Consider the following 21,482-nt stretch of genomic DNA (forward strand, 5'->3'; position numbering starts at 1 on the left):
ACCTCCCAGCGGCCGCCTCCCCACCTCTCGGAGGAAGAAAGGGCTTGCGCACATTTTTTCATTCTTAAATATGTCATCACAGAGGAGTTACTAACTTTTTTAATTGGGCCAGCCAATATGTCCATTGTCAGAGCCTTCAGGGATTGGCTCTGCTGGACATAGTAGAAGTTTCGAGGAGCTTCTCTCACAGAAGCAGCCTCTGTGGCTTCCTCCACCCCCACTAAAAGCCAGGTTGTGTTAAACTAACACAAATCTTCACTTAGAACAACAAAAACAAATAAACTAAACAGAAAGAAAAAAAAGTTCCCCACACCGAATCCAAAAATAACATCATCTCAGTACAGAACAAAAATGGAAAAACTACAAAAAAATCCACCCCTGGACCCTTCACTACAATTACGATACAAATTTCCCACCATCATTCTACTTAATAATATGATTCAATACTTGTTTTGCCCATTATTTCTCCCAATTAATATCCTTATCTCAAAGTCCTCATGACTGCCTACATTCTCTACCAAAAAACTGTCATGTATTGACACTGGCCAACCACCAGGCACTCACAAAAGTCTCTCACTCACCCTCCCCTGCCACAGCTGGGCAGAGGACAGAAAAATTTAACGAAGGCTTAATGAGTTGAGATTACGACCAGGAGAAAAATACTCCAAGGGCAAGACAGGCTAATCTTAGAGGTAAAAATTGAATTTATTAACAAAATCAGAGGAGGATAATGAGAAGTAAAATAAGGCCTTAAAACACCTTTTCTTCCCCCAACTCCTGCCTCCTTCCCATCAATAGTGCAGGGACACAGGGCATGGGGGTTTTGGTCAGTTTGTCACCCAAGGATTTTCTTTCACTGCTCAGGGAGAGGAGTCCTTCTCCTGCTGTACCGCGAGGTCTCTCCCATGGGAGACAGTTCTCCATGAGCTTCTCCACCGTGGCTCCAAATCTCACAAGCAGCAGTCCTCCCAAGACTGCTGCAGCATGAGTCCTTCACACTGGCAGTCTTCCCAAAACTGCTATGGCATGGGTTACTCTTCCACAGGATGCAGTCCTCCAAGGACAGGCGTCTTCAGCCTGGAAGCAGGGGCCCCCCTCTCTCCACTGGGTCTCCCACCATATCACAGCCTCCTCCAGGCATCCACCTGCTCTGGCATGAGCACCTCCCTCATGGGCTGCAGGTAGATCTCTGCATCCCCTGTGGACCCAATGATCTGCCGGGGGACAGTCTGCTTCACCATGGTCATCACCATGGCCTGCAGAGGAATCTTGGCTCTGGTGCCTGGAGCACCTCCTCCCCCTCCTTCTCCACTGACCTTGGTGTCTGCATGTTGTTTCCCCCACATGTTCTCACCTCCTCGTCTTCTCTGCCTATTAAAAAAACCTGTGCCCCCTTTTGTTTTGATTTTCTTCTTAAATATGCTATCAGAGAGGTGTTGCCAACATCTCTAATTGGCTCAGTCTTGGCCAGAGGCATGTTCATTTTTAGAACCATCAGGGATTGGCTATGCTGGACATGGTGGAAGCTTCTAGCAGCTTCTCACAGAGGCCACCTCTGTGGCCTCCAGATACCAAAGACCAGACTCTGCAAAACCAAGACAATAACAAGGGAAATAAACAACACCAGCAACAACAAACAAAAGAACAGAAACCCAATAACAGCCTCCTCTGGGCCATCAAGCAACCTCCCCTTCAGGGGTAGTTATGGTCACAGCCAGCTGGGGTGCTGTTGCCTCCTGGCCAGGCAGGGCAGGTAGAGTGATTCCCCCACTTCTGCAGGGTGCACTGTGGTGCAAGCTCAGCTGCCTTTTCATCTTGTAATGGCTGCTCAGCTGACAGAAGAGATAGACAAGGGGCTTCCATTACAAACTCATGAGTGGCAGCTGGTCCCAGTGCCCCTCTGTGTGGTCTTGTGATGCACACAGAAAAGAGGGAGACAGACACATACCTGATCCCAAGTTGCGTGAACAGGAAAAGAGAACTTTATTTACATGACATGTCTATTTAAAGACATCTAACAATGAGCACGGATTGTACAGTGATGATAAGACCTCCTGACTCCACTGGCCTCATCACCTGTCCTTCAATGCTCACTTCCTCCAAAGAGGAATGCCAAACAATTCTGTTTATCAGAAAGAGTGTGTGAGAAAGTATAACATGAATATGTCAACATCAGAAGGCCAGAAACATCAGGGCAATACCTCTGGGTGGTGAAATGGACTGTAGCAGGCAGTTCAGAGCAGCAGGCTGGAACAGCAGAAATGAGCACACCTGGAGTGTTCAGCAAAAACTCTGGAGCCGTGCCAGAAGCTGTGGGGTGTCCAGGCAGGCACAGGGTGTCAAGTAAGTGTAGCAAAAAGCCCGAAGCAGAGGCAGAAAACAGTGGCACTGGGCAGTGGCAGTCAGGAGACACTCCCTCCAGAAGGAGGAGAGGGTGGGCATCCTGGATTTTCCCTTGAGGCACTTGAGCAGATGGTTGTCGCTGTTGGGGCAGACTCAACATAAGAAAGGACGCACTACATCTCAGAAGGCTAATATCGGTTTATTACAACAGCATGCTGTCTTTTATACCCTCTACAAAGTTTACACTTTATTCATTGGTTACAATAAATCAACATAACGTTCATTGGTGTAAAACCATCTCCACCTCTGTTTTTCACAATACTTTTCTAAAAATACTTTTCCCAGCTGCAGATTTCTTCTTGCTTATCTTCTCCTTCTTCTCTTCTTAATTTCCATACCAACAGCCTTAATAAAATTCCTTTGAGAAATAATCCTTATCCATTAGCTCTCTCTGGCTCACAGACCAGCTGTAAGCCTCCTTCCATAGATTGTGAAGGTCCTTTCCAGTGAGATCGGGTGTTGAAAAGGTCCCAGTTCAATGGCTGCTCTTACGAGCAAAGGTTCACCCACAGTAGAAGAAGCAGTGAAGGACAGAACTCCACACTGGCAGCAAATTCTCCCGGCAGCAACAGCAGCCAGACCATTCTCCTCTGGTCCTGATGATGCCTTTTCTCTGGTCTTAGAATTAAGAGCCAGACACAGTTAAGGGATAAAAGGGTTTTACTCTGGTATTTAATAAGGATCCTTATAGTGCAACAGTCCGTCAAAATGCACACACAGTATATCATGTATACAATTTTATAGACTTGGTAAATTAGCATATTTGACAAAGATTCTTCAACGAAAGCTCTAAATGAATGGTGTGATATTTTTCTTTTTTCAAGTATTCCCTGTCAGATGGGTTTAATCTTAGTTTACAGAATATGTTCTAGAGAAGGCCTTGGTTTCTTAAGGTAGCATAAGGCTTTCTGGCTTCCAGCTGTGAGGCCTTTAGGATGTTTGGTCTTCTGGCTTAGCAGAATACCAGGACTATGTTAAGATAAGAGTCTTAAAGAATTACAAGTATGTATGCTAAGAATACTGAGGAAACATAAAGGTATATAAAAACAAAAGTTTAAAAACCATCATGTCATCATTCTTTCTTTTTAGAGATTAACAAGACTACTTTGTCTAGTTTTTATTTTGCATTACCCATAGTATACAACTGGATATTTCACAGGTTATCACACAGATGATAATTACAATTATAGCTTATTATAAATGTGGTTTTTTTAATTCAGGCTTTGTTTGGTATCCATGAAGTGAGAGTGTGGAAGATATAGTCAAACTTTAAGGTGTTATTTCTGGAAGCTGCTTCATGTAAAATCTGAGTTATTTTCTACATTTCATTTTTTTTTTTCTTAATTTTCTCACCCTGGTCTACATAAGAACAATAAGTGGTATTAACAATAGCACATGCATTTATTTATATGGTAAGTATGAAGCTGAGAGTTATTTTGTTCTGTATAACTGCACGGACAGACTGTTGATTTTTTTTGTAAGGCTGAAATTGTATTTGCTGTATGTTTAATATGTTCAGTAACAACTGACATGTTTACAATTTTTTCGGTTCAATTATTCTGAAAGAGGGAAGGAGAGTTCTGATTATATTATGGAAAAGTGTGGGATGTTCAATGAAGGAATTAAGAGGTATTTTTCTTATTTGGTTTTCCAAAATGAATAGATATTGTTATATTTGGAACCACAGTTTCAAGGGTACAAGTTTGATTTTAATTTATGGGCAGGACCTTTTAGGCTTTATTGTCACATATTTAATATAACTTTGTCCTAAATGGTAGAGCTAGCCTATGTCTTGTCAATTTTATTTTTGTTGTAACTTTTGGGTTTATTATTTCTTTGAAGTTGGTCTTATGGCAATGTGAAGAATGACTTTCTGTGGTATTTACAACTGTGTAGGGAACTGTATAATTTTTGCATTTTATTAGGTTGCTCAGGGGTATAGGAGGTAGAAGGGTACTATTGATCAGTTCTCACCTTTCAGTCCAGTGTTTTTTCATTAAAATGTCAATCAGTGGCCAGTTGGCACCCCCATTTACAGGTATTTACAGGGTACAGATCCAGTAATTGTTGCTATTAAGAACTTTGGATACATTTTGGACTACAGTCCTATGCAAATCATGGGGTGAACCTTGAATCATGATTACCAGTTGCGCAGACAACAGACATGTAAAGAACAGTTTAAACTACATCATCTTGATTTGTATCACTGTTTTCTTGATGGTTTCAGGAGTAGAAGTTTACTTTAGAGTAGTGGATCTTTTTGCCACTAACTTTGACAGCACTGAGGGTGGTGAGTAAAACTTAGAATGGTTTCTTTCACTTTAGTTTGTAAGGTGTTATTGTTTTACCATTTGATATAGACCAAATTTCCAGGCTGGAACAGATGAGCAGGTGTGTGTAATCCTATGGGTTTGGATAATGCGACAAATTTCTGGGGTTTCTGTAAAGTGGAACTTAAAGTTATTGAGTACTTCTGTAAATTTTTACTTTTTATATCAATTTCCTCCAGGATATGTGGAATTTGATATGGCTTGCCATATAATATTTCATAGGGGCTTATGTTGTCTCTATGCTTTGACTGTATGCAGATTCTCAGTAAGGCTATAGGTAAGGCTTGGACTCAAGTCATGGATGTTTTTTGACAGATTTTGTTAATCTGGGTTTTAAGGATTCTATTCATACATTCAACTTTGCCACTTGTCTCGGGCCTGTATGGTGCATGCAGGACCCAGGTAAGTCCTAGAATTCTGTTAACTTCTCTGATCACTGTAGAGACAACATGTGGGGTTTTTTTAATGACATTCTCAAAGGAACTCTAAACTTTGGAATTATATGATTGAGTAAAGCTTTCACTCTTTTGTTGTGTTGGTGTGACGGGCAAGTTTCAGGTCATTCACTGAAGGTATCAACCAGCACTAGTATATATTTATTTGTGTGTGTGTGTGTGTGGTATTTTAGTAAAAACCATGAGTCAAAAATCTCTTGGGAGATTTCTTGTCTTTGTTATTCTTAACACAACTTTCTTGCTCGTGTCAGGGTTGTTCTTACAACAGGTTTCACACTTGTTTGCTATAGATTGTATGATATTAGTAATTTTTCTCTATCACTAGTTTCTTCAGATGTTTTAAAGGATTTTCTGGTTTTTAATGGGTACTTTCATGTTCTTGCTGTGCTATTTCTCGAAGGAGCAGGGGTGGAACTACAACCTGTCTTGCTGGGGTAGCAGCCTACTCACCTTCTTTAATCTGTTTTAAGAAACTTGTTTAATTTGTGGTCTCTTTGATTGTATTTTGGGGTAAATTCTGACAAATCTATTTCTTTCTGTGGTTCCATTGCAAGAATGCTTTTTTTTGTAATTCTTTTTGCTGTTTTGTCAGCAAAGCAATTTCTCACTACTGGGAGATTGTTTTCTCTTTTTGATGATTTCTGCAATGCATGATAGTTATTTTTGTAGGTTTTCAAATACTCTGCAGGAGTGTAAGAATCCGTTCAGCATGCGTAATTTCATTACTTTGAGTAGTTAGTAGGCCACATTATTTTTAAATAGTTCTATGGGCATGAACAACACTGAAGGCATATTTGGAATCAGTCCATATGTTTACTTTTTTTCTCTTGCTCAGTTTGAGAGTTCTTGTCAGTGCAATGAATTCAGTCATTTGTGATGATATATTTAAAGGCAAGGCTTTTGTCTCAATGATTTCATCTGTGGTGGTTATGACATAGTCTGTCATTTTTTTACTATTTTTCATGAAGTTGCTCTTATGGGTATATAATTCCTAATCTGGGTTCTCTAAAGGAACATCCTTCAGGTCTGGTCTGCTGGAAGAAGTCTCTTCTACTGTCTGTAAATAATCGTGTTCAGGCACATTGTCAAGTCATGTAGATGATAAGTACATTGCAGGGTTTTCTACAGATGTTGTTTTTAGGGTAACATAATTTTGTTCTAACAACACATTGATATTTAAGTATTTTGCTAGGGGATAGTCAGTGTTTCTCTTTGTTTTAGCACAGATACCACTATGTGGGGTATATACACCATAATGTGCTGCCCAAGGGTGAATTTACGGGCTTCTTGTATCAGAATGACAGTTGCTGTCGGTTTTTAAACACCAAAGCCACCCTTGGCTAACACTGTCTAGCTGTTTTGCAAAGTAGGTCACAGTCTTTCACTGGTCTCTAAGGTGTTGTGCCAGTATTCCCAGAGTAACATTCAGTTGCTCATATGTAAAAAGTTCAAAAGGCTTAGTTAAGTCTGGCAGCCCCAGATCTGGGACTGACATCAAGGAATGTTTCAGCTGTTTAAATGTAGCTCTTGCACTCTTTTCACATGATGGTTCCTTTTTCGGTTGTTTTAAGGGTTTTATACAGAGGTTTTATCAGTAGTTCATAGTTTGATATTCATAAGTGACATTAACTTACTATTCCTAGAAAGACTTACATTTGTCTCTTGGTGTGGGGCTCTGGGAGACGGCAGATGGCTTTTTTTTTGTTGTTTTTTGTTGAGCTGTTGATGTTCACAGAAAATATTTAGCCCTAAGTAAATTATTGTTTCTCTGTCAATCTGTGCTTTCTTTTTCGAGACTTGATACCCACTTTCTCTCAAAAAGTTCAACAGACTTATAGTGAGTTGGATGCAGCCATCTCGCATGTTGGCTGCAATTAAGATGTCATCAACATATTGAAGAATAACTCTTTTTGGTTCTTGTCTCTTCCACTTTTTCAGTTCTTTTTTTAGTTGGTTTCAGACAATTGTTGTGCTGGTTTTGAATTTCTGTGGTAAAACTGTTCAGGTCAGCTGGGTCTTCCTTTCTGTCTCAGGATTCTTTCACTTCAAAGTTAAGGGTTCTTGGCTATTTTTGTGTACAGGGATACAGAAAAAGGCATCCTTGAGATCTAAAACAGTGAATCACCCTAATGCATTTGTCAGTGTCATCAAAAGAGTGTAGGTATTTGTTACAACTGAGTGTATGTCTTTTGTTATTTTGTTAATTTCTTGTAAATTCTGCACTAATCGACAATATTACCATCAGCTTTCTTTACTGGCAGGATAGTTGTGTTGTATTTGGATTTGCATTTTATTAATAACTCAAATTTGAGTAAATTTTCAATTATAGGTGTTAATTCTTTACGACCTTCTAATTTCAGAGGGTATTGTTTCTGTTTTACTGGAGCAGCCTTTATTTTGAGTGTAATATTCACAGGTTTAGGGGTTTTTTTTATTTCTCAGGAGAATCATTGGTTTGCACTATTGGAATGACAGCATCTTCAACTTCTTTGGGAATTTTCCCATAACATTCTTGTATGAGAATAGCAGATGCTTTGAAAAATTTAGATTCAGGAATTATAACTTTCACTCCTCCTGTTTTGGAAAATTTCTGTTTCTAACTTTTCCAATAAATTTCTATTCAATAATGGCTTTGGGGAATTTGGCATATAAAGAAATTGGTGAGCTATCTAGTGTTTTCTTAATTTAAATTTTAAAGGTCAGAAGAAATGCCTTGTTTCATTTACTCTGGTGTCTCTGATTACATCCACAGTATTTTGATCTCAGTTTACCTTTTAAAGTATTTAACACAGAATATGTTGTTCTTGTACTTATCAGAAATTTAACATCATCGTTCTCTAGTTTAACTATAACCGAAGGCTCTGCTGGGGTGATGCCTTTGGTCTCTGTCAGTCTTTATTCACAGTTAGTTCAGGAATTGGGGGCGTCTGCTTAGCCTGTGTTGGACACTCGTTTTTCTAGTGTCCCTTTTTCTTGTAGATGGCACATGCATCGTTAGCTAGAGGAGGAGTAGGGGGACTTTTTTGGTGTGTTATATGACTTCCTTATCATGCCTTTTCTTGTGGTGGTGTTTATTGTGTCTATTTCTATTTATTGGATTTCTATTTTGGTATATTTTCCAGGTTGTATTCAACAATTTACTTATGCCATATGTTTCATCCATCTTTTGCAGTTTTTTCTTTATGTCTTTTGTAGATTGGCTTATAAATAGGAAAGTCAGGTGGGACTGTTGTTCATGTGAGTCGAGGTCTAGATTGGTGTATTTTTGTGTAGCTTCTTTGAGTTTATTCAGGAAGTCTGTAGGGGTCTTCTTTGCATCTTGTCTGACTTCATATCATTTAGACTAAATTACTGTTTCAGAAATGGCACATTTTAACTCAAAGACTACTCATCTCTGGTTTCACTTTATCGTTTGTTCTGCTACACTGGCATCTCAGTCTGAGTCTGTTAAAGGGAACATATTAACTGGCCTTTGGAGACTTCTAGTTGCAATTCGAGCTTTTATAGCAGATATAGTAGCCTTATTATCTTTTTTTTTTTTGGTGCTATTTAATAATTCATCTATCATAATATTTAGATTATATCAATCTGAGTTTTGGGCTTTGATGGTAATTTCTACACACATAGTTAATTTTTCTGGGTTGTCTCTGTACTTGTCAATTGAGTTTTTCTATTGCTGTAGCTCTCCAAGGGAGAACAGTGTTTTCATATAAACCATTCTTTGATTTCTCACAGCTTATCTCAGAGGCGCCTCTAATGCAGGCTCTTCCTCTTCTATTCCATCTTTCTTCAATTTCGTGCATTTGGCGATTGGACTGGCTGTTCTTATGGCCTCTCGGGTTACTTTTCTCCGTTTTTTACCAGTCTCCAAGCGGCTGGTGGTGGCTGAGGCAACAAGGGTAGCACGCCGCCGTCCCCCACTGCCAGTGGTACGGGTGGCACTGGTGGCAGCAAGGGGGTTGACTCCTCCCTGCGTAAAGCAGGCACTACCATATCCACGTCCGTCATGTCTCTTCAGTCCTGACCAGGTCAATCAAGGGCTGTTTTGCTTTATCTTCTTCTCTTTTCTTGTCTCATAAAACAATTTTCAAACAGCCTTTTTCCATTTTGGATGCTTCTTCCGTAATTACAAATACAGAAAAAAGTTTTGAATAGCTCAACTCATCAAATCTATGCAAGGACTGAAGTTTTATTAATAATTTTGTGACTAATTCATTTTTAGATTGCTGAAGTGAGGCCACTTTCTCCTTTTCTTTAATTCTAAAATCGGCCAGACTCACGTCAAAAGTCTGATCAATTCTCATGTGTCAAGGGGGAGTTCTTCTCCCCATTAGATACTGCCAATGTTTTAATATTAAACCTAACAGGGAATCGCGGGGTATTTGTATATTCTCAACAGAGTATATGCAACTCATTTCTTACATATAAACAGGAAAAACTTGCTGGAAAAGAGCTATTACCCCCCTGTTGGGGATTGGTTTTTCCTTTCCTCTTTGCCTGTGGAATTTTTTCCCATTGACATCCTAAGAAGCACTGATAGCTAGGTCCTGGAGATGGAGGGAGGGGGAACCTCGCTGGTTTTTTGGGAGTTTTTCTCGGAGGGGGGGCGAGGGAGAGGGGAGGGCAGGAGGGAGGCACAACATTGAGAGATTAGAAGCAGGTAAAAGGAGGGGGGGAAGTTGCTCTCTCTTGCTCGCTCTTGGCTTTGGAGGAGGAAGGTAGCTGCTAACGCCACCATCCCAATGCCGAGAGCTGTTTTCTTCCCCTGCTGTTGGACCCCACACCCTGGGCCTGCTAGGACGCTCTCCTGCTTTCAACTTGCTGTTTCCAAGCGTCCTGCCTCTCCTCGATCCCTTCCCATCTGGAACACAGCCGCCATCACCCCAGAGCCCCTGCAGCCATATGGGGACCATCGTACCTGCCCATCAGGACCCTGCCAGCAACCAATGCCAGCTGTGACAGTAACTGCACCAAAGGGGAAAAGTGCCCTGGGCCGAGAGGACTGGAACTGGGTTACTGTTCTGTTTGTTGTTAATTCCACAGTTGTTGTTTTGTTTGCCTTGTTATATATACTAGTAAAAAACTGTTATTCCTATCCCCATATCTTTGCCTGAGAGCCCCCTTAATTTTAAAATTATACTAGTTCAGAGGGAGAGAATTTACTCTCTCCATTTCAAAGGAAGGCCCTGCTTTCCCTAGTAGACACCTGTCTTTCAAACTGGGACACTCCTGAATTTAGACCGAGATCTGATCATCTGATCTTGAAATTTCCACTCACCAGGCAAGCTATTTAGGCTGTGAGTGATAGCACTCAGTTAGAACTACTAGTGTAAGAAGTCAACTATAAGAAAAGTGAAAATGTGGGTACACAAAAAAAACTCTCTGAGCCAGGATCTGAATTTTTGACCTCTTAACAATCTAACTAGTGCTTCAAACCTTTGAGCTACTCTGTGGCTGTGCAGTTGCACCCTTCAGGCTCTGTGAATCAAATGGAGGGCGTCTCTTCTTCACAGCTTCTTTGTGGGAACGGGGGTTAAATCCCTCTTTTATGGGTCTCCTTTACGGGAAGTTGCTTCGCCCCCCACACAGGGCATCAATCGATGGCAGCAGCTTGACTGAGGCAGTCTCTTCCTTAGTAGCTCATCACTTCAAAAACTCTCTATAAAAGCTCCCCTGACTAATGGTTGGCTCAGCAGTTCATTGTCTTATCAACTCTCATACCTTTTCTCTATACTCTTCCCATGGGCAGCTCCACACCACATTAACTCCTTCTCTCTTCCTTCTGTCTCCTTCTTCCTTCTGCATGACATGCTAACCCTATCCTGTCCCTTACATGACTGCCTAACCCTGTCTGTCCCTCACATGACCGCATGGCCTTTCCTCCTCACAGACACGGCCAGTAGACTCCAACTCCAACTGACCTTCAACCAGCTAACCCACTCTTTTACAATACCCATCCTCTTTGGATGGGCAAGGCTATTCCCATTCTTTGGCAATTAGCACAGATGTAATTCATCAGGGGAGATTGCCTTCATGTTGGGGATTGAATTGCTCCCTTTTTTTTCTGTGGAATTTCTCCCATTGTTATGCTAAGTAGTTGTGTCTACACCTTAAAACAATGAGATAATGTTCTCTCGAAGGGGGGTGGGTGGAGGGGGAGGGAGAGGGGGGAAGACCGGAAAAGGAAAAGTGGGCTGGGACCCTCTCTCGTTTGGCTCGTGGAATGGAAGGACGCCCCGGTGCTCCGATCTGGCATCTCCCCTGCCATCCTAGCACTGAGATCCACGCTCCCTGCCTTTGGACATCGCTCTGCTGCTCTCCCATCTCACCCTACTATCTCCGGACACTCTGCCGAGCACCACGACCGACACCGTGAGGGGAGGAGTCGCTTCCCCATCCCTCTCACCCCTGGGCCGCTGCCGCCATCACTCCAGCCCTCTTCAACTGTGCGGGGCCTGCCCTGCCCCCACAGCACCGGTAACTGAGCACAGGGAGACGGCCTGCGGGCAAAAGGGACTGGAACTGAGTTATACTGTTCTGTTCTGTTGTCAATTTTTATAGCTGTTGTTGTTTTCTGCCTTGTTAGATATCAGTAAAGAACTGTTATCCTTATCCCCACACCTCCTGCCTGAAGGCTTCTGATTTGAAACTAAAATAATTAAAAGGGAGCAAGATCGCAGAGTCCGGGCGCTCAGAAAGGCAAGCTGATTCCTCTTCGCCTGCCGCCACTGCGAGCGGCCAGGACGGCTGCGCGGTGGTACCTGCCTCTCCTGGGACCCCAAGGAGCCCAGTGGGGGGCGATGATCCGCCTGCTCGTCCCCCGCCTTCCCCAAACCGAGGGGAGGGCGGTGGAGGCGACCGCTGCTCTCCTTCAGCTGCGCTCCGAGGGGCCCCCCCCTCCCCCTCTCGGATCTCAGCGGCTGTGCCCGGCTCCCCGCTCAGGTCACTGAGACCTCTATGTCCCCCTCGCCCACTGAGGCAGAGTTTTTTCGGTGACATACTCGATCAACTCATGGCCGTGATCACAGAACAAGTTATGCAAGCTGTAAATAAAAAACTTGAAATTTTAACAGCCACTCAAGTCGGCTCAGCAGAGCCCTAGAGGCTTCCAGGCACAGTGAGCGCAAAGTTAGCAGCCCCCCGGGACTGTGCGTCCCTGGCAACTGTGCCCACTTCTGCTGCGCCGCCTGCAGGGCCGCCCACGCCGGGGGGGGGGCACCGGCGCAGGGTCGCAAGGAGCGTCCTGAGCTGCCGCCAAAGCATAGCTGCGAGGGGTTCTCCCTGGACCTGGAAGTGGTGCAGAAACCCTCTCCTCACAGGCCCATGCATGCGACATTACTGAGTCTCCTCTGCCACCCGTGGGGTCTGCGCATGTGCTGGCGACTGTCTGCTCGAGGCCGCTGGCGCCACCACCACTGCTGCAGCTGACCTACCCTTCCTTTCCTTTTCTGGGCCGGGCCCGGGGGCTGTTTCGTGCGCCCCCTCCTTTGCTGGGTCGGGGGAGGGGAGCGCTCCGGTCACCGCAGCGGCTGACACGCCCGCCGCCGCATGCCCTCCACTGACTAGCTCACGGCCAGTGCCAGCGGGGGATGCCCTGCCCTCCTCGGATTTGCTGATCCCAGCACCGATCTCATCGACCAGAAGAGACCTGTCTGTCTGTCCGGTCTCAGAGGGACCCTTCTCGCCTCTCCACCGTGCTGAGAGGAATGTTGAATTTGTCTTTACAAATGAGTTGTGGATCAGCCTGTAGATAAGGCTAGCACTGAGAGATAAAAGAAACAATGGGATGGATTCCACTGATTGATGAATGGAAAGAGATATTTGCCTTTACAAACAAACTGTAGGGCTGCTGATAAATGAAATTGGATATCGAAAGATGAAAGAAGCAACGGGGGGAAAACTATGAATTCTATAAGAATTAAAAATTAAAAGGGAGGGTTATACATTAGAGGGGAATTTCAGGTATCAGGCGTTCCGGGAAGTCTGTGCCTCTCAAGTACCTCAGCCAATGGGGAAAGAGAGAGGGAAATGCGGCCGGGAAAATAGGATAAAAAGGAGGCTGCGTCCTCCGAAAATTTGAGAGATCCCAGGGGAATGTCCCATGGCCTCTCCCTTTATTCGAATAAAGCAAAAAGGACTCCTCTGTCTCCTTTTTGGACATAAACCTCTGGTGTTTGTGGATTAATTTTCCTGACAATTTGGGGGCTCGTCCGGGATCTTTCCACCGTCCGGGGCAGCGGGCGGCGAGCGGAGCTGAAGGCGCCTCACCCAGTTTGGGTGATCAGCTCCCCTTGGTGCCGGCCAGCACCGGGCGATTGATTGGGTTCCCGAGACTGTCCAGGAGACAGACGAGTGGCGGACCAGGGGGGTCCGTGAAGAGTCCGCAGGGAAGGACCACTGAAAATCTCACCGGTGAGTAAAATGGGATCTTCGGGGAGCAAACCTGGGAGGGCACCCATGGAGGGTAGCACAGGTAAAACGGGGCATCCAGAGTGAAGGGGCCCCGGCAAATGGGATGACGATCCCATAATACCCCCGGAGAGTCCCTTGGGGTGAATGCTGAGGTCTTGGGAAAGATTGTATATTCACCCAGAAGTAACTATGGAAATGATGGTAAAATATTGTTATTTTGTGTGGCCAGAGTATAAGTTGGCAAGGGGACTTATATGGCTACTTATGGAACAGATAAAATTCATTTGTGTCGAATTTTGTGAAGGTATTTAGAGGAAAGTGGTGAGGATTAGAATGTTTTTCAACACCTTCCCCCGTCTTGTCCTCCAGTGTTGCCAGCTGCAGGTCGTCTGTATCCTCAACTTTCAGAGCAAGGGGATCAGGAAAATGTTATTCCTACAGCCTCACCTGAGAAGGATAATGGTGTCGGGGGAGGGGAGCAGCATGTTGTATCACCCCCCAGAACTAGAAGAGGAACTCAGTTTAGGGCATCAGAAGCCCCCCAAGAGACAGGGGTACACCAGATGCCACTCCGTCAAGTTCCTTTGGAGGGTCAAGGGGGAGGATTTGGGTTTGTAATTGTACCACTCACTACCCAGGATATAAGAGGGTTGAAAAAAGAATTACCCCCATATTTGGATGATCCCATAGGGGTGGGGGAAAAGATAGAGGAATATTTGGGAAATGCGGATTATACATGGAAGGATTGGGATTTTCTTTTGGGAATTTTGTTTGGGTCATCAGAGAAACGAATGATTTTGCAGAAAGCTCGGCAGCTGTGGGAGGATGAACACCCACAAGCAGCAGGGGGGGCTGGACCCAATGCACCTACGGTGGATGATGCCATCCCCCAGGCAGACCCCCAGTGGGACCCAAATAACCAGGCCAGTCTGGCTCGCCTTTTCGATTACCGTGCTTATTTGATTAGAGCAATCAAGTCTGCGGCTCCCAGAACTAACAACATAGCTAAGGCTATGTCGTTAGAACAGGAGAAACAGGAAAGCCCTCATTGGTTGGAGAGGATTAGGGATGCCTTGAGGAAGCACGGGGGGATGGATCCTGAAGGGCCAGCCTTCAACACATTGCTTAAGGTGCAATTTGTTACTAAGGCCTGGCCTGATATAAGGAAAGGGGTACAAAAAGATAAAAAGTGGCAAAATAAGCCTCTAAAGGAATTGGTTAGAAAACCGCAGCAGATATGTGTAAGAAGGGATGAGGAAAAGGCAGAAGCTAAAGCAAAGATGATGGCAGAGTTTTTGCAGCCCCAGAGGAATAAACCGCAAGGTCCAAGGGGTCCCCAGGGACAGAGGGGACGGGGTCGGCCACAAGGAAGTGGCAGAGGGATTCCCTCCTCGGCAGGGGACAGCCGACCCAAACAGCTGCTGGGGAAGAACCAGTGTGCTGTCTGCAGGGCAGAAGGGCATTGGAAAAACGAGTGTCTGCAGAAACAACTGGACCCTCAGGAGGAGGAAGTCCAGAGAATAATAGAAATGGATTGTTAGGGGTGTCAGGGGCTCCTATTATACCAAAGACCCACCACTCAAGAGCCCTTGATAACTTTTAAGGTGGGTCCGGATCGAGAGGAGGTGTGTTTTCTGGTAGACACGGGGGCCTCTCGGTCCAACTTAAATTTTATACCTAAGGGGGGGAAATTGTCAAAAAGATCCTTGGTTATTCAAGGAGTAAGCGGGAAGGATGAGCGAGTGCATTTTATTCAACCGCTGTTAATAGATGTGGGGGACAGATTTGAACTGCATGAATTCTTGTTTGTTCCTAATTGTGATTGTAATTTACTGGGAAGAGATTTGATGGCTAGAATGGGAATGCAAATTAGCATTGTAAGAAGTGACACGGAGTCCGAAACTGTAATATCTTTGTGTAAAATGTCTGAAAAGGCTTATGCTAAAATAAATCCAGAAGTATGGGCAGCTCCAGGGAAATATGGGAAACTGGACATAGAGCCTCTCCAAATTACTTTGAAGCAACCAGGACAAGTGGTGTCTAAAAAGCAATACCCTCTTTCAAGGGAGGGAAAGAAGGGGTTACAGCCTGTTATTGAGTCCCTGCTAAAAGCAGGTCTTTTAGAGCCGTGTATGTCTCCCTATAACACTCCTATCCTGCCGGTTAAGAAACCAGATGGAACCTACAGAATGGTGCAGGATTTAAGAATAATAAATGAGATTGTCAAACCAAGGCATCCCACAGTTCCAGATCCATACACAATCCTAAATCAAATCCCTTCTTCACATCAGTATTATTCTGTACTGGATTTGAAGGATGCTTTCTGGGGGTGTCCAATCACAGAAGATGGTGGGCGGTGTTTTGCTTTTGAGTGGGAACAAGAGAAAGGAGCGAAAATGATGGAACAGCAATTGCCATGGACGGTGTTCCCTCAGGGATATACAGAGTCGCCGGTTCTGTTTGGGCAAGCTTTGCAGAAAATATTAAGAGAGTTTACTCCACCCTTGGGAGTCGGGTTGTTGCAGTGTGTAGATGATTTGCTCTTGTCGGGGGAGCAGGAAGGGGTGGTTGAAGAGGCTACTGTAAAGCTGCTTGGTTTTCTTGCAAAAAAGGGATTTTGCAGGTGCCGTTGCCCCAGACTGAAAAGGAGTTGCAGCGGTTTTTGGGGTTGGTGGGGTGCTGTGGAGCGTGGATCGAGGGTTTTTCTGTGGTGGCCAGACCTTTATGTGGCTTTTTGGCTCGGGGCAGTCCTGGTGTCGTGGTGTGGACACCAGAGGGAGAGAAGAGCTTTGGGAAATTGGGAGACAAATTGGTTGGGGCCGCGGTCTTGGCTCTTCCAGATGCAGAGGGGGAATTTCGGCTATGTGTGGATGTCGAGCAGGGTCATGCTGGAGGAGTTTTGGTGCGGGAGCATGGGGGAACGCGGGGGCCTGTTGCCTATTTTTCTGAATTGTTGGACCCGGTGGCCAGAGGCTGGCCCCATTGTCTGCAGAGCTGTGCAGCCACAGCTCTGATGGTGGCTGAGGCCCGAAAGCTGACAAGGGGAGGGTATCTCATTGTTAAAGTCCCACATCAGATTAAAGCTTTGCTAACTGAGAGAGCCTCTAAGTGGATGACGAGTGCTCGATTATTACAGTATGAATCTTGTTTAATGGAAGAGGAGGATTTAAAATTTAAAGGTGGGGAAATTTTTAATCCAGCCTCTTATTTAAATGGCCCTGGAGAAAAGGGGGGGCAGAAGAAATCCATGATTGTATCCAGGTTATAGACCTCCAGACACGGGTTAGGGAAGATCTACGGGATATTCCCTGGCCTGAGGGAGAGAATGTGTTCATTGATGGGTCCTCCAAGGTGGTAGAAGGGAAACGATTTACAGGATACTCTATCGTGAATGGGAAGCAATTAAAGGAAGGGGGGAGGTTACCAGCCACCTGGTCAGCTCAGACAGCAGAGCTGTACGCGCTTGTGAGAGCCTGTGAATTATACCAGGACAAGACAGTAAATATCTTTACTGATTCTAAATATGCATATGGGGTAATACATGCATTTGGAAAACTATGAGAAGAAAGAGGTTTATTAAGCTGCAAAGGAACGACATTAGCTCACGAGAACTTAATCTCTTGCCTATTGGAGGCAGTGAATTTACCAAAAAAAAGGTGGCGATAATCCACATTAAGGGGCATCAGGCAGGATGGTCGGAGGAGGCAATAGGAAACCGACTAGCTGATGAAGAAGCTCGGAAAGCTGCATTGTTGCCAGAAGTCTCTAAGATCCTGCCTATGCTCCCAGTAACTGCACCGCTGCCAGAAAAACTCTCTTTTCCACCAGAAGAACTTGAAATAATTAAAAAGAGTGGGGCAGAGGAAAGAGAAAATAATTGGTTTACAAGGGATGGTAAGCAGTGGATACCAAAAGCTCTAGCCTTACAATTGTTAAAACAGCTTCATGAAGGGAGTCATTGGGGCTCCCGAGGACTGGCAGAAGCCTTCCTCAAAATGAACACTGCTGTTGGTCTCTTTAGCCTGGCAAAGCGAGCCACTGAAGGCTGTTTGACTTGTGCTAAAACCAACAACAAAGTTACAAAGAAACTGGCCAGGGGAGGGAGGCGTTGGGCAGTACGTCCCTTCCAGAGATGCCAGGTGGATTTTACTGAAATGCCTCGAGTGGCAAGATTTAAATATCTTCTGGTAATAGTATGTCAATTAACCGGGTAGCCAGAAGCATTTCCAACTGTGTCAGCAACTACAGGATCAGTTGTTAAAATATTTTTGGAACAAAAAAATTCCAAGATATGGGATGGTGGAAGCGATAGATTCAGATAGGGAAACTCATTTTACAGGAAAAATTCTTCAAGGAGTTATGACTGCTTTAGGAATACGGTGGAACCTCCATACCCCCTGGCATCCACAGAGTTCGGGCCAGGTTGAGAGGATGAATGGAGAAATAAAGAAACATCTCCTGAAGCTGGTGATAGAAACTAAAATGCCATGGGTACGGCTCCTGCCCCTGGCTTTAGCAAGGATAAGAGCCAGACCCAGGGAAGATATTCAATTATCTCCCTTTGAATTGATGTTTGGAATTCCTTACCCTTGTAATTCTCAGCCGAGTGGGGGGGATAGAGATAAGTGATGTGTATTTGAAACAATATGTGGCTCGGATACTGTCTCCTGTGAAATCTCTTCGACAGGAAGCTCAGCTGGCACAGACCCTGCCTTTGGACTTTGCTGTTCACAACATCCAACCGGGAGACTGGGTCCTAGTTAAGGAGTGGGAAGAAGCACCACTGGTGGCGAAGTGGCGTGGACCTTTCCAGGTGTTGCTGACCACAGAAACAGCCATCAAGACAGCTGAACACGGGTGGACCCATCACACTCGGGTCAAGGTCTCTGCAGCCCCAGAGATTTGGACATCTCAGCTGGAGGAGAAGGACGGGAAGCCGCGACTGACACTCGTCAGGAGTGGACTGGAGCAGCAGCCAGTGCGTCGACATCGGGGGAAGCCTCGTGTGCCCACCCACAGACTGCCTGCTGAAATAGTTTGTGTGGGCATCCCTCCTCTCAGATCTCCAGTCACTGGGGGCCAACCCTTGCTGTCATTGTTTTCTTTATGTTAAGCTGTTTCTGTGCCTTCACTCGCCACAAGTGGTGTGAAAGACAACGTGAAAGTAAAAATTAAGTTAGGAAATTAGATTACACAATCAGAATGTTTCTCTTAATAATGTTACCTTTATATTATCAGTTAGGTTGGAGCCAAAAATGGGAAAATAATTGTTTTGACCTTAGGAGAAAAAGTAGCAAAAACCTTTATGGGAATGGGACATGTTTTCTTGGCTACCTGGTGGACTATAGGTTAAGCAATTACTTTTTTCCTCTTATGTGCTGTAGCAACTCTAATCTTTTTACCATGCACGATCCCTTGCTTAGTACAACTTATTCAACATGTGATCAAAGGGATGCAGGTAATAGCCACGCCTACTAATCCAGAAATGGTTACAAAAGGGTAGAAATTGATGTCACTCCAAATAATTACAAAACCAAAAAAAAAAAAAAAAAAAAAAAAAAAAGACTCAGGAACAAAAAATTAAGTAAATGATAGCTAAAGTTTGTAAAGACAATTATTAAAAATAAAAGAGGAGGGATTGAGAGGAATGTTGAATTTGTCTTTATAAATGAGTTGTGGATCAGCCTGTAGATAAGGCTAGCACTGAGAGATAAAAGAAACAATGGGATGGATTCCACTGATTGATGAATGGAAAGAGATATTTGCCTTTACAAACAAACTGTAGGGCTGCTGATAAATGAAATTGGATATCGAAAGATGAAAGAAGCAACGGGGGGAAAACTATGAATTCTATAAGAATTAAAAATTAAAAGGGAGGGTTATACATTAGAGGGGAATTTCAGGTATCAGGCGTTCCGGGAAGTCTGTGCCTCTCAAGTACCTCAGCCAATGGGGAAAGAGAGAGGGAAATGCGGCCGGGAAAATAGGATAAAAAGGAGGCTGCGTCCTCCGAAAATTTGAGAGATCCCAGGGGAATGTCCCATGGCCTCTCCCTTTATTCGAATAAAGCAAAAAGGACTCCTCTGTCTCCTTTTTGGACATAAACCTCTGGTGTTTGTGGATTAATTTTCCTGACAGTGCCGCATCGCTCCAGGCCTGTGCTGACAGCAGCAACAACCCTGTTCTCGTTTCGAAAGGGGGAGGGGCTGGGTCTCGGTCCATTCTTGGGGTGGGCATGGGGAAAGGGAATTCTCAGGCAGCTGTTTCTGTGCTTGAGTCAATTTCTGCAGGAGAATTCCCGACAGATTGCATGGATGACAGTCAAATGGGAGAAGCACAGGCTTTTCCTATGGCTGTTGCTGTCTCAAATACAGAACAGCAAAATTCTAGTGCTGTCTCCAAGGCAGAACAGAGAAATTGGAGAAAGAGAAAAAAGAGATCAAAATAATCCTATTCTTGTGAATTACCTTTGCCTCCTTACAGGCTTTGGATGAGACACGTCTGGGTCTTTGCTGTGACCTGCAAGAAAGCTCACTCTGTCCTGTGCCAGCAGAAGCAGAATGTGGTCACTGTTCAGTTTCCATGCTGCACAACAAACCAAACACCAACGGGATGATCCCTCTACATGTGGGGAATGGGCATTCATCTGCTCATTGAACTGTTGATATGTGTTTGGGTGAAATGATCGCGATTTTCACAATTGTATTGGTATAATCACTTAGTGGTGAATTGTCCACTGTTGCACTTTACTTGGTGATGGGATTTGGGCAGAGAAAAGACACCAAGTTTTTGGCACTCAAGTATCCTCAGTTTTTTTGGGTTGTGTTTGTTTATCCTGGCCCTGCTGGGAAGCACAAACACTTCTCTCTTCCTTTTTTAATATATTTTGGAAGGGGGACCTGTGGGCACACATATTGAGAAAGCAAGAAAATTACAGCCTGATAAATATTCCAGGCCAGAGCTTCTCAGCTCTGTTCCCAGCCGATAAGCTGGGCCAGCTCAAGGCTAGGGAGAATTTCTCCCAGGATAATATTTTGGTCAAAATAAAAAAGAATTAATAACAAAGATAGAACATCTGTTGTGGTGCGTGACCAGGCCCTGGGAATGGGGTGTCTTGTCTCTGAACTAATCATCTTTTTCTACTCTTGGAGTTGCCAGTCATGCTATAAAACCAAGTGTGTTTCTGAATAAACTCTTTCTTTCCTATCATGAAAGAAGACCATGTAGCTGTGTGTTTTATTTCTATCGCATCTAAAGGGTTAATACCCCTTTCCACAGTTACACAGTTCTACTTTATCTGTCACTGAAATCTGAAATTTATGGAAAACAGATTGAAGGCTACTGATAGTGCATTATGGAGTAGTTCTTTGACATCTGAACCAATTTACAAAAGATGCACATGGTGTTTAGTAGGCTAATATGGTGTTTAATAGCCTATATACACCCTAACAGTAAAAGAGCTCCATCACATCTGAGCAGACTGCTTTCTTTTGAAAGATGCCAGACATTTGCTCCCTTAGTAGAAATACCTTCAGTCCTGAAAGATGACTGACCAGAAATGTGGTTCTTTGAAGAAATGTTTTTGACTGGATTTTTCAGTACACTTAAAGAAATAGGGCCAAACACACCTACAGGTTGGTCAGAGAGGTGACTGAGAGCAGCTTTGCAGAGAAAGACTTGGGGGTGATGGTTGATGAAAAACTCAATGTGAGCCAACAGTGTGAACTTGCAGCACAGAAAGCCAACTGAATCCTGGGCTGCATCCAAAGGAGCATGGCCAGCAGGTTGAGAGGTGTGATTGTTCCGCTTACTCTGCTGTTGTGAGACCCCTATCTGCAGTACTGCATATAGTTCTGGTGTCCCCAACATAAGGACATGGAAC

General features: G+C 44.2%; 1 long non-coding RNA gene across 1 annotated transcript in view; it reads left to right on the forward strand.

Moving 5' to 3' along the window:
* Positions 1–20,817, forward strand: part of LOC148220048 (uncharacterized) — a 62,955-nt gene extending 42,138 nt beyond the window's left edge. Inside the window, exon 5 of the long non-coding RNA XR_015798823.1 lies at positions 20,084–20,817. This is a non-coding gene — a long non-coding RNA (uncharacterized LOC148220048). The remainder of the gene's footprint in view (positions 1–20,083) is intronic.
* Positions 20,818–21,482: the final 665 nt, after the last annotated feature.

The sequence above is a fragment of the Sturnus vulgaris genome, chromosome W (genome assembly GCF_052056855.1).
Source record: "Sturnus vulgaris isolate bStuVul1 chromosome W, bStuVul1.hap1, whole genome shotgun sequence".
NCBI lineage: Eukaryota > Metazoa > Chordata > Aves > Passeriformes > Sturnidae > Sturnus > Sturnus vulgaris.